A 12,959-nucleotide genomic window follows, 5' to 3' on the forward strand; every position below is an offset into this window, starting at 1 on the left:
ATATTGTGCTCCACTTAAATTTGTAGGTTTATTTGTGCACTTTGCCATGCCTTGCTTCATTAAACCGGTCATGCATCATACTTGTTGTGCATCATGCCATGATCGTGTGATGGTTGTTTACCATGATTGTTTGCTTCTTTCCGGTGTTGCTTCTTCGGGTTGGTTCCGTTAACGTCGAGTTTGCGAGGACCCGTTCGTCTACGTCCGTTTGTCTTCTTCATGGACTCGTTCTTCTTCCTTGCGGGATTTCAGGCAAGATGATCTTACCCTCGAAATCACTACTATCTTTGCTATGCTAGATGCTCGCTCTTTTGCTATGCCAATGCTACGATGCCTACCACTTGCTTGTCAGCCTCCCAAATTGCCATGTCAAACCTCTAACCCACCATGTCCTAGCAAACCGTTGATTGGCTATGTTACCGCTTTGCTCAGCCCCTCTTATAGCATTGTTAGTTGCAGGTGAAGATTGAAGTTTGTTCCTTGTTGGAACATGGTGATGTTGTTCCTTGTTGGAACATGTTTTCTTGTTGGGATATCACAATATATCTTATTTAATTAATGCATCTATATACTTGGTAAAGGGTGGAAGGCTCGGCCTTATGCCTGGTGTTTTGTTCCACTCTTGCCGCCCTAGTTTCCGTCATATCGGTGTTATGTTCCCGAATTTTGCGTCCCTTACACGGTTGGGCTATAATGGGAACCCCTTGACAGTTCGCCTTAAGTAAAGCTTTTCCAGCAATGCCCAACATTGGTTTTACCATTCGCCACCTAGCCTCTTTTTCCCTTGGGTTTCGCGGACTCAAGGGTCATCATTATTTTAACCCCCCCCGGGCCAGTGCTCCTCTGAGTGTTGGTCCAACTATCAGCTACCGGTGACCACCAGGGGCAACTCTGGGCTGGCCTACCCGTACCTAGGACAATCTGAGTGTGCCCTGAGAAAGAGATATGTGCAGCTCCTATCGGGATTTGTCGGCACATTCGGGCGGTGTTGCTGGTTTAGTTTTACCTTGTCGAAATGTCTTGTTGTACCGGGATACCGAGTCTGATCGGAACATCTCGGGAGGAGGTCTATTCCTTCGTTGACCGTGAGAGCTTGTCATGGGCTAAGTTGGGACACCCCTGCAGGGATTTGAACTTTCGAAAGCCGTGCCCGCGGTTATGGGCAGATGGGAATTTGTTGACGTCCGGTTGTAGAAAATCTGAAGTTCGACCTTAATTAAAATGAATCAACCACGTGTGTAACCGTGATGGTCTCTTTCGGGCGGGGTCCGGGAAGTGAACACGGTTGTTGGAGTTATGCTTGACGTAGGTTGTTATAGGATCACTTCTTGATCATACTTTTATCGACCGTGCTTTGCCTTCTCTTCTCGCTCTCCTTTGCGTAGGTTAGCCACCATATATGCTAGTCGCTTGCTGCAGCTCCACCTCATACCTTTACTTTACCCATAAGCTTAAATAGTCTTGATTGCGAGGGTGCGAGATTGCTGAGTCCCCGTGGCTCACAGATACTTCCAAAACCAGCTTGCAGGTGCCGATGAGACCGTGCAGATGATGCAACCAAGCTCAGGAGAAGCTCAATGAAGATCTTGTCCTTTGTGTTGTTTCGTTCTAGTTGATCAGTAATGGAGCCCAGTTGGGGTCGATCGGGGACCTTTGTCGCTTTTGGGGTTCTTCTTTTATTTTGGTTCCGTAGTCGGACCTTGATTGTATTTGGTTGATGTAATGCTTTATTCATGTAATTGTGTGAAGTGGCGATTGTAAGCCAACTATGTATCTCTTTCCCTTATGTATTACATGGGTTGTGTGAAGATTACCTCACTTGCGACATATGCCTTCAATGCGATTATGTCTCTAAGTCGTGCCTCGACACGTGGGAGCTATAGTCGCATCGAGGGTGTTACATGAGAAAATCACGTTTCTGAAGGTTTCATTCCTTTTGGACTTCGTTTGATATTCCTTTTCTTCGAAACCCTAAAACAGGCAAAAAACAGCAATTCTGGGCTTGGCCTCCGGTTAATAGGTTAGTCCCAAAAATAATATAGAAGTGGATAATAAAGCCCAATAATGTCTAAAACAGTAGATAATATAGCATGGAGCAATCAAAAATTATAGATACGTTGGAGACGTATCAAGCATCCCCAAGCTTAATTCCTGCTCGTCCTCGAGTAGGTAAATGATAAAAACAGATTTTTTGATGCGGAGTGCTACTTGGCATAATTTCAATGTAAATCTTCTTAATTGTGGTATGAATATTCAGATTCAAAAGATTCAAGACAAAAGTTCATATTGATATAAAAATAATAATACTTCAAGCATACTAACAAAGCAATTTTGTCTTCTCAAAATAGCATGGCCAAAGAAAGCTATCCCTACAAAATCATATAGTCTTGCTATGCTCTATCTTCACCACACAAAGTATTTAAATCATGCACAACCCCGATGACAAGCCAAGCAATTGTCTCATACTTTTGACATTTTCAAAACTTTTTCGATCTTCACGCAATACATGAGCGTGAGCCATGGATATAGCACTATAGGTGGAATAGAATGATGGTTGTGGAGAAGACAAAAAGGGAGAAGATATTCTCACATCAACTAGGTGTATTAACGGGCTATGGAGATGCCCATCAATAGATATCAATGTGAGTGAGTAGGGATGCAATGGATGCACTGGAGTTATAAGTATATGAAAGCTCAAAAGAAACTAAGTGGCTGTGCATCCAACTCGCTTGCTCACGAAGACCTAGGGCATTTTGAGGAAGCCCATCATTGGAATATACAAGCCAAGTTCTATAATGAAAAATTCCCACTAGTATATGAAAGTGACATAATGAGAGACTCTCTATCATGAAGATCATGGTGCTACTTTGAAGCACAAGTGTGGTAAAAGGATAGTAACATTGTCCCTTCTATCTTTTTCTCTCATTTTTTATTCGGACCTTTCTCTTTTTTTTTGTCCGGAGTCTCATCCCGACTTGTGGGGGAATCATAGTCTCCATCATCCTTTCCTCACTGGGACAATGCTCTAATAATGATGATCATCACACTTTTATTTACTTATAACTCATGAATTACAACTCGATTCTTAGAACAAAATATGACTCTATATGAATGCCTCCGGCAGTGTACCGAGATATGCAATGAATCAAGAGTGACATGTATGAAAGAATTATGAATGGTGGCTTCGCCACAAATACGATGTCAACTACATGATCATGCTAGCAATATGACAATGATGGAGCGTGTCATGATGAACGGAACGGTGGAAAGTTGCATGGCAATATATCTCGGAATGGCTATGGAAATGCCATGATAGGTAGGTATGGTGGCTGTTTTGAGGAAGGTATTTGGTGGGTGTATTGATACCGGCGAAAAGTGCACGGTATTAGAGAGGCTTGCAATGGTGGAAGGAAGGAAAGTGCGTATAATCCATGGACTCAACATTAGTCATAAAGAACTCATATACTTATTGCAAAAATCTAGAAGTTATCAAAGCAAAGTATTACGCGCATGCTCCTAGGGGGATAGATTGGTAGGAAAAGACCATCGCTCGTCCCCGACCGCCACTCATAAGGAAGACAAGCAATAAATAAATCATGCTCCGACTTCATCACATAACGGTTCACCATACGTGCATGCTACGGGAATCACAAACTTTAACACAAGCATTTCTCAAATTCACAACTAATCAACTAGCATGACTCTAATATCACCATCCTCATATCTCAAAACAATTATCAAGCATTAATTTCTTCTTAGTATTCAACACACTCATACGAAAGTTTTATTATTAATCTTGCATACCAATGTAACGCCCTCGATGCGGCTATATCTCCCACGTGTCGAAGCACGACTTAGAGGCATAACCGCATTGAAATCAATGTCGCAAGTGAGGTAATCTTCACACAACCCATGTAATACATAAGGGAAAGAGATACATAGTTGGCTTACAATCGCCACTTCACAAAATTACATGAATAAAGCATTACATCAACCAGATACAAACAAGGTCCGACTACGGAACCCAAAATAAAAGAAGACTACCCCAAATGCTACACAGATCCCCGATCGTCCCAACTGGGCTCCACTACTGATCAACAAGAAACGGAAACAACATAACGAACACGATCTTCATCGAGCTCCTCCTTGAACTCGGTTGCGTCACCTGCACGGTAACATTGGCACCTGCAAACTGGTTTTGGAAGTATCTGTGAGTCACGGGGACTCAGCAATCTCACACCCTCGCTATCAAGACTATTTAAGCTTATAGGAAGGGTACAGGGTATGAGGTGGAGCTGCAGCAAGCGACTAGCATATATGGTGGCTAACATACGCAAATGAGAGCGAGAAGAGAAGGCAAAAGCACGGTCGAGAATCTATGATCAAGAAGTGATCCTAGAACAACCTACGTCAAGCATAACTCCAACACCGTGTTCACTTCCCGGACTCCGCCGAGAAGAGACCATCACGGCGACACACGCGGTTGTTGTGTTTTTAAGTTAAGTTTCAGGTTATCTACAATCGGACATTAACAAATTCCCATCTGCCCATAACCGCGGGCACGACTTTCGAAAGATCAAATCCCTGCAGGGGTGTCCCAACTTAGCCCATCACAAGCTCTCACGGTCAACGAAGGATATTCCCTCTCCCAAGACAATCCGATCAGACTCGGCATCCCGATTACAAGACATCCTCGACAATGGTAAAACAAGTCCAGCAACACCGCCCTAATGTGCTGACAAATCCCGATAGGAGCTGCACATATCTCGTTCTCAGGGCACACTCAGATGAGCGCTCCATACAACTAAAACCAAACCTCGAGTTTCCCCGAGGGGGCGCTGCACAGGGCTCTAGTTTGGACCAACACTCAGAGGAGCACTAGCCCGGGGAGGTTTAATAAAGATGACCCTTAAGTCCGCGGAACCCAAGGGAAAGAAAAGGCTAGGTGGCGAATGGTAAAACCAATGTTGGGCATTGCTGGAGGAGTTTTATTCAAGACGAACTGTCAAGGGGTTCCCATTATAACCCAACCGTGTAAGGAACGCAAAATCCGGGAACATAACACCGATATGACGGAAACTAGGGCGGCAAGAGTGGAACAAAACACCAGGCATAAGGCCGAGCCTTCCACCCTTTACCAAGTATATAGATGCATTAATATAATAAGAGATATTGTGATATCCCAACAAAATAACCATGTACCAAACATGGAACAAGCTCCAATCTTCACCTGCAACTAACAACGCTATAAGAGGGGCTGAGCAAAGCGGTAACATAGCCAAACAACGGTTTGCTAGGACAAGGTGGGTTAGAGGTTTGACATGGCAATATGGGAGGCATGATAAAGCAAGTGGTAGGTATCGCAACATAGGCATAGCAAAAGAGCGAGCAACTAGCAAGCAAAGATAGAAGTGATTTCGAGGGTATGGTCATCTTGCCTGAGATCCCGCAAGGAAGAAGAACGAGTCCATGAAGAAGACAAACAGACGTAGTCGGACGGATCCTCACAAACGCGACGTTAACGAAACTAACCCGAAGAAGCAACACCAGAAAGAAGCAAACAACGTAAAAAAACAAACATCACATAAGCATGGAACGATGCGCAAACAAGTATGATGCATGTCCGGTTTAATGAAGCATGGCATGGCAAAGTGCACAAGCAATCCTACAAATTAAGTGGAGCTCAATATGCATCGGGATGCATATTGACAAAACACCACATCAATTATTTAGTTCTCTCCCGTTTAAGTACTCAACAATATTAAATGTTGGTTAACATGGCAAGAGGTGAAGCATAACAAAACTATACCCTTTAAACAGTTTAAATGGAGCCGGATATAACAAACAACAAATCGGTAAATCCCCATATGCATTAGTAATTTATTGCAACAACAATTTAAACATTTTAATTGTCGTTATCATGATGTGGATGACATGAACAAGTTTATGCAATTTTTATTAAAAGTTGACAAGAGCATTATAAAGCATTTGTCACTGTTGTGGAAGGAAAAGGGGTGCCACGACAACGATAACGAAAATGGTGCCACGGCAACGTTCCGGTTCCGATAACTCGATTGAGATACCGATGCAAAGGAGAAGTGTGCGGATGCGTGCACAAGATGGTGGGGCGCTCCCGGATTCCGGGTGTCCCACGTGTTAGTGGCATGGAAAACGAGTGACAATACGGACACGGTGCAGACAAAGGGTGCATCTCATCCAACATGCATTCATTCGTTCACGGGCGTCATCTCGGGGTTATACCTTCGAGGTGAGACTTTTTGGAACGGATCAAGTTCTTAGTGGAAGTAGACGGTCTCACCACGTTCGTAGAGGTAGTAGTTGTACTCATGCCGTAGTGGAAGTAGTCGTGCTATCGTTCATCTGTGATCACCGGGACGGTAGTAGAAATAGAGGCACACGGCGTCTTGTCGAAATCATGGCAGCGGTAGTTGTACACATGTGGTAGTCGAACTTGATGGAACCAATGTCCTCGAGGGTAGTCGTGGTACTCTTCGCGTTCCAAAACCGAAGTGGTACTTGGCAATATCCGGGACGGTCTTGACGTTTCGGTGCGGTGTAGTGGTACATGTCAACGATCATCGTGGTACTTTGTTCCGGTCTTGTAGTCGTTCTAGGCATCGGTGGACCTTCAAGGGACTTGCGTATCTGAAGGGGTACTTGGCGATCAACGGACATCATGGTACTTGATGGTCCGGGTCTTGGTGTATCCAAAACGGTCATCGGTGATGGAACTTGGCGAAACCCAGGGACGCTCAGGTCTGTGCGGGACTTGGTCTTCCGGTTCGGAAGCCGGTACAAAGATCTACGGTTCATGGTGCTGGTCATGGAGGTTGGGGCGGTACTACGGTAGCCTGCACTGCAGCAGCAGCAGAAGAAGAAGGAGGCGCGGTAGAGGCGAGGGCACATGCAGCGGTGGCTGGATGGGCTTGGTGCAGTAGAGGATTCCCGCGGTTTACAGAGCGGCGGCTTGACGGGTCACGGCGAGGGACTCGGCGATGGGGACTGTCAGAACTGCTACTGGTGGTGATCGACGTCCCTGGCGAAGCGGCGACCTAGGAGGTATTGTGCTCCGGCGAGGTCGAGGAACTTGGCGACGCAGACTTGGGGGCGCCGAGGGACTTGGCGAGGAGGGTTTCGCGCGGGAACGACGGAGTCAATGAGCACCGACGAGCGGGACTTAGCGCTGGGGTCGTCCTCTTGGCTCCCCTGCTCGACGCAGGAGCAGGCGTTGACGGGACTTGGCGCTGGAGACGGGCGTCGGCAATAGCAGGTGAGGCCGGCGACGCAGGAGGTCTGGGGCGACACACCAGCAGGTGAGGCTAGTGACGCAGGAGGTCCGAGGCGAGGCACCAGCAGGTGAGGCCGGCGACGCAGGAGGTCCGGCTGGAGCTCGGCGCAGGTGACGCAGGCGGGCGGTTCCATGGCCGGTCCAAGAAGAAGCAGGCGCCGAGGAGGAGGAACCAAGATCGAGAGGAGGGAGGAGCGAGAGGAAGAGGGCAGTTGGCGGCGCTGGTGGAAGAAGGAGGCGGGGCATCGAGGGAGAGATGCGGGAACAAGCAGGGAGATGGGGATCAAGCATGGGGCTTCTGGCGGCGCTAGAGGAGACGAGGGAGAGTGGGGGTTGGGCTAGGGTTAGAGCAGTTAGGTGGGCCGGATGGATGGGCCTAAGTGGCCGGCTAGGCTGGGCCTCTCTCTTCCCTCTCCAACTCTCTTTCCTTCATAATTTTTATAGAATAGGAAAAAAACTTAGAAGAAAAGAATGGAAGGGTAGGAGTGGAATACCCACACGTGACATATTTTTTCTCGAGACAGAAAAATATAGAGAATTAATGAAAAAAGGTCGGAGAGAGTTTAGAATATACAAATTCAAATAAGTTTGAATAACCCTCAAACTATTTGAATTTGGAAGCAATTTAAATGGAGACCAAAAGAGATGAGATAACAAAGGCATTGGGAATTTATGTTGCATGTGTGTTAAAGGTAATTCCAAATTATTGGAATATTTTATTATAGCTCCCTAATATTGGGAGGATATGTTATAAAGAGAATCACCACGTGAATTCCCTCGGTTTAAATGGATCGAAGATCCATATGGTTTATTTAGTTGAGATGCAAAAGACTTATGGCATGCTGACATGATGCAATGCACATGATGCAAAGATGAAAGCAAAGAAACAAACAACTCACACGACGAAAACCCGGAAACCATGGAAGGCATCTGAAGCTCCGATCTTGGGGCGTCACAACCAAGCATATTAGGATTTTAAGCAAATTACCATGCTATTAAGACTCTCAAAATAATCTAAGTGAAGCATGAGAGATCAATAGTTTCTATAAAACAAATCCACCACCGTGCTCTAAAAGATATAAGTGAAGCACTAGAGCAAAATTATATAACTCAAAAGATATAAGTGAAGCACATAGAGTATTCTATCAAATTCCAAATTATGTATGGCTCTCTCAAAAGGTGTGTACAGCAAGGATGATTGTGGTAAACTAATAAGCAAAGACTCAAATCATAAAAGACGCTCCAAGCAAAACACATATCATGTGGTGAATAAAAATATAGCTCCAAGTAAAGTTACCGATAGAAGTAGACGAAAGAGGGGATGCCTTCCGGGGCATCCCCAAGCTTTGGCTTTTAGGTGTCCTTAGATTATCTTGGGGGTGCCATGGGCATCCCCAATCTTAGGCTCTTGCCACTCCTTGTTCCATAATCCATCAAATCTTTAACCAAAACTTGAAAACTTCACAACACAAAACTTAAAGTAGAAAACTGGTGAGCTCCGTTAGCGAAAGAAAACAAAAGACCACTTCAAGGTACTGTAATGAACTTATTATTTATTTATATGGGTGTTAAACCTACTGTATTCCAACTTCTCTATGGATTATAAACTATTCTACTAGCCATAGATTCATTAGAATAAGCAAACAACACACGAAAAACAGAATCTGTCAAAAACAGAACAATCTGTAGTAATCTATAGCTAGCGCGAGATCTGGAACCCCCAAAATTCTAAAATAAATTGCTGGACGTGAGGAATTTATCTATTAATCATCTGAAAAAATAATTAACTAAATAGCACTTTCCAAATAAAAATAACAGCAGTTCTCATGAGCGCTAAAGTTTCTGTTTTTTACAGCAAGTTCAACAAGACTTTCCCCAAGTCTTCCCAATGGTTCTACTTGGCACAAACATTAATTAAACACAAAAAGCACAACCAAAACAGAGGCTAGATAATTTATTTATTACTAAATAGGAGCAAAAAGCAAGGAATAAAAATAAAATTGGGTTGCCTCCCAACAAGCGCTATCGTTTAACGCCCCTAGCTAGGCATAACAAGCAAGAATAGATATAGGTATTGCCATCTTTGGTAGGCAATCCATAAGTGGCTCTCATGATAGATTAATATGGTAATTTTATTTTCTTTCTAGGGAAGTGTTCCATGCCCTTTTTAATTGGAAATTGAAATCTAATATTCCCTTCCTTCATATCAATAATTGCACCAACCGTTCTAAGGAAAGGTCTACCGAGAATAATAGGGGAAGAAGGATTGCAATCTATATCAAGAACGATAAAATCTACGGGCACATAATTACTATTAGCAACAATAAGAACATCATTAATTCTTCCCGTAGGTTTCTTATTAGTGGAATCCACAAGATGCAAGTTTAGAGAGCAATCATCAAAATCACGGAAATCTAGTAAATCACACAAAGTTTTGGGAATAGTAGAGACACTAGCACCCAAATCACACAAAGCATAAAACTCATAATTTCTAATTTTAATTTTAATATTTGGTTCCCACTCATCACAAAGTTTTCTAGGGATAGAAACTTCCAATTCAAGTTTTTCCTCATAAGATTGCATCAAGGCATCAACGATATGTTTAGTAAATGCTTTATTTTTACTATAAGCGTGAGGAGATTTTAGCACGGATTGCTACAAGGAAATACAATCAATCAAAGAGCAATTTTCATAGTTAAATTCCTTGGAATCCATAATAGTGGGTTTAGCAACATCTAGGGTTTTAATTTCTTCAACCCCACTTTTATCAAATTTAGCATCAAGATAAACAAATTCCAAATTCTTAGAACGCCTTCTAGTTAAAGGTGGATCATATTCAGTCCCATCATTATCAAGATTCATATTGCAAAACAAAGATTTAATAGGGGACACATCAATAACTTTTAGATCTTCATCATTATTTTCATAGGAACTAGAAGAACACGCTTTTATAAAGGCATCTTTCTTAGCATGCATCCTAGCGGTTCTTTCTTTGCACTCGTCAATGGAAATTCTCATGGCTTTGAGAGAATCATTGATATCATGCTTAGGTGGAATAGATCTAAGTTTCAAAGAATCAACATCAAGAGCAATTCTATCAACATTCCTAGCCAAATCATCAATCTTAAGCAATTTTTCTTCAATCATAGCATTAAAATTCTTTTGCAAAGAAATAAATTCTTTAATATTAGATTAAAAATCAGAGGGCATCTTATTATAATTTCCATAAGAATTGTTGTAGGAATTACCATAATTATTAGAGGGATTACTAGGATAAGGCCTAGGATTGAAATTTCCTCTATATGCGTTGTTACCAAAATTGTTCCTACCAACAAAATTCACATCCATAGATTCATTATTATTCTCAATCAAAGTAGACAAGGGCACATCATTAGGATCAGAAGAAACACTCTTATTAGCAAATAATTTCATAAGTTCATCCATCTTTCCACTCAAAACATTAATTTCTTCTATCGCATGCACCTTTTTAGTAGATCTTTCAGTATGCCATTGAGAATAATTAACCATAATATTATCTAGGAGTTTAGTAGCTTCTCCTAAAGTGACTTCCATAAAAGTGCCTCCCGCGGCCGAAGCTAAAAGATTTCTAGAAGCAAAATTCAATCCGGCATAAAAAATTTGTATAATCATCCACAAATTCAAACCATGAGTAGGGCAATTACGTATCATTAATTTCATTCTCTCCCAAGCTTGTGCAACATGTTCATGATCAAGTTGTTTAAAATTCATAATATCGTTTCTAAGAGAGATGATCTTAGCGGGAGGAAAATACTTAGAGATAAAAGCATCTTTGCACTTGTTCCATGAATCAATACTATTTTTAGGCAAAGACGAAAACCAAGCTTTAGCACGATCTCTAAGCAAAAAAGGAAATAGCTTCAATTTAACAATATCATTATCGACATCTTTTTTCTTTTGCATGTCACACAAATCAATGAAGCTATTAAGATGTGTAGCGGCATCTTCACTAGGAAGGCCGGAGAACTGATCTTTCATGACAAGATTCAACAAGGAAGTATTAATTTCACAAGATTCAGCATCGGTAAGAGGAGCAATCGGAGTGCTAAGGAAATCATTATTATTGGTATTGGTGAAGTCACACAATTTAGTATTATCTTGAGCCATCGTGACAAACAAGCAATCCAACACACGAGCAAACAAAGAGCAAACAGCAAAAGAGGCAAATAGAGAGAGGGAGAGGGAGGAAGAGAGAGGGCGAATAAAACGGCAAGGGTGAAGTGGGGGAGAGGAAAACGAGAGGAAAATGGCGAATAATGTAATGCGGGAGATAGGAATTGTGATGGGTACTTGGTATGTTGCTTTTGCGCAGACTCCCCGGCAACGGCGCCAGAAATTCTTCTTGCTACCTCTTGAGCACCGCGTTGGATTTCCCCGAAGAGGAAGGGATGATGCAGCAAAGTAGCGTAAGTATTTCCCTCAGTTTTTGAGAACCAAGGTATCAATCCAGTAGGAGGCTACGCTCGAGTCCCTCGTACCTACACAAAAACAATAGCTCAACGCAACCAATGTGCTTAGGGGTTGTCAATCCCTTCACGGTCACTTACGAAAGTGAGATCTAATAGAGATGATAAAGAATATTTTTTTGGTATTTTTGGTATAGAGATGCAAAGTAAATAAAGTAAAAGCAAAGTAAAAGCAAAGCAATAATAAAGTGATGGAGATTGATATGATGAGAAAGATACCTGGGGGCCATAGGTTTCACTTGTGGCTTCTCTCAAGAGCATAAGTATTCTACGGCGGGTGAACAAATTACTGTTGAGCAATTGACAGAATTTAGCATAGTTATGAGAATATCTAGGTATGATCATGTATATAGGCATCACGTTCGAGACAAGTGGACCGAAACAATTCTGCATCTAATACTGTTACTCCACTCATCGACCGCTATCCAGCATGCATCTAGAGTATTAAGTTAAAAACATAGTAACGCCTTAAGCAAGATGACATGATGTAGAGGGATAGTTTCATGCAATATGATAAAAACCCCATCTTGTTATCCTCGATGGCAACGATACAATACATGCCTTGCTGCCCCTTCTGTCACTGGGAAAGGACACCGCAAGATCGAACCCAAAGCTAAGCACTTCTCCCATGGCAAGAACAACCAATCTAGTAGGCCAAACCAAACTGATAATTCGAAGAGACTTGCAAAGATAACCAATCATACATAAAAGAATTCAGAGAAGATTCAAATATTATTCATAGATAGACTTGATCATAAACCCACAATTCACCGGCCTCAACAAACACACCGCAAAAAGAAGATTACATCTAATAGATCTCCACAAGAGAGGGGGAGAACATTGTATTGAGATCCAAAAAGAGAGAAGAAGCCATCTAGCTACTAGCTATGGACCCGTAGGTCTGAAGTAAACTACTCACACTTCATCGGAGGGGCTTGGATGATGATGTAGAAGCCCTCCGTGATCGATGCCCCCTCCGGCGGAGCTCCGGAACAAGCCCCAAGATGGGATCTCGTGGATACAGAAAGTTGCGGCGGTGGAATTATGTTTTTGGCTCCGTCCCCGATCGTTTGGGGGTACGTGGATATATATAGGAGGAAGAAGTACGTCGGTGGAGCTTCGAGGGGCCCACGAGGCAGGGGCGC

The sequence above is a fragment of the Triticum aestivum genome, chromosome 7A (assembly GCF_018294505.1).
Source record: "Triticum aestivum cultivar Chinese Spring chromosome 7A, IWGSC CS RefSeq v2.1, whole genome shotgun sequence".
Taxonomy (NCBI): Eukaryota; Viridiplantae; Streptophyta; class Magnoliopsida; order Poales; family Poaceae; genus Triticum; species Triticum aestivum.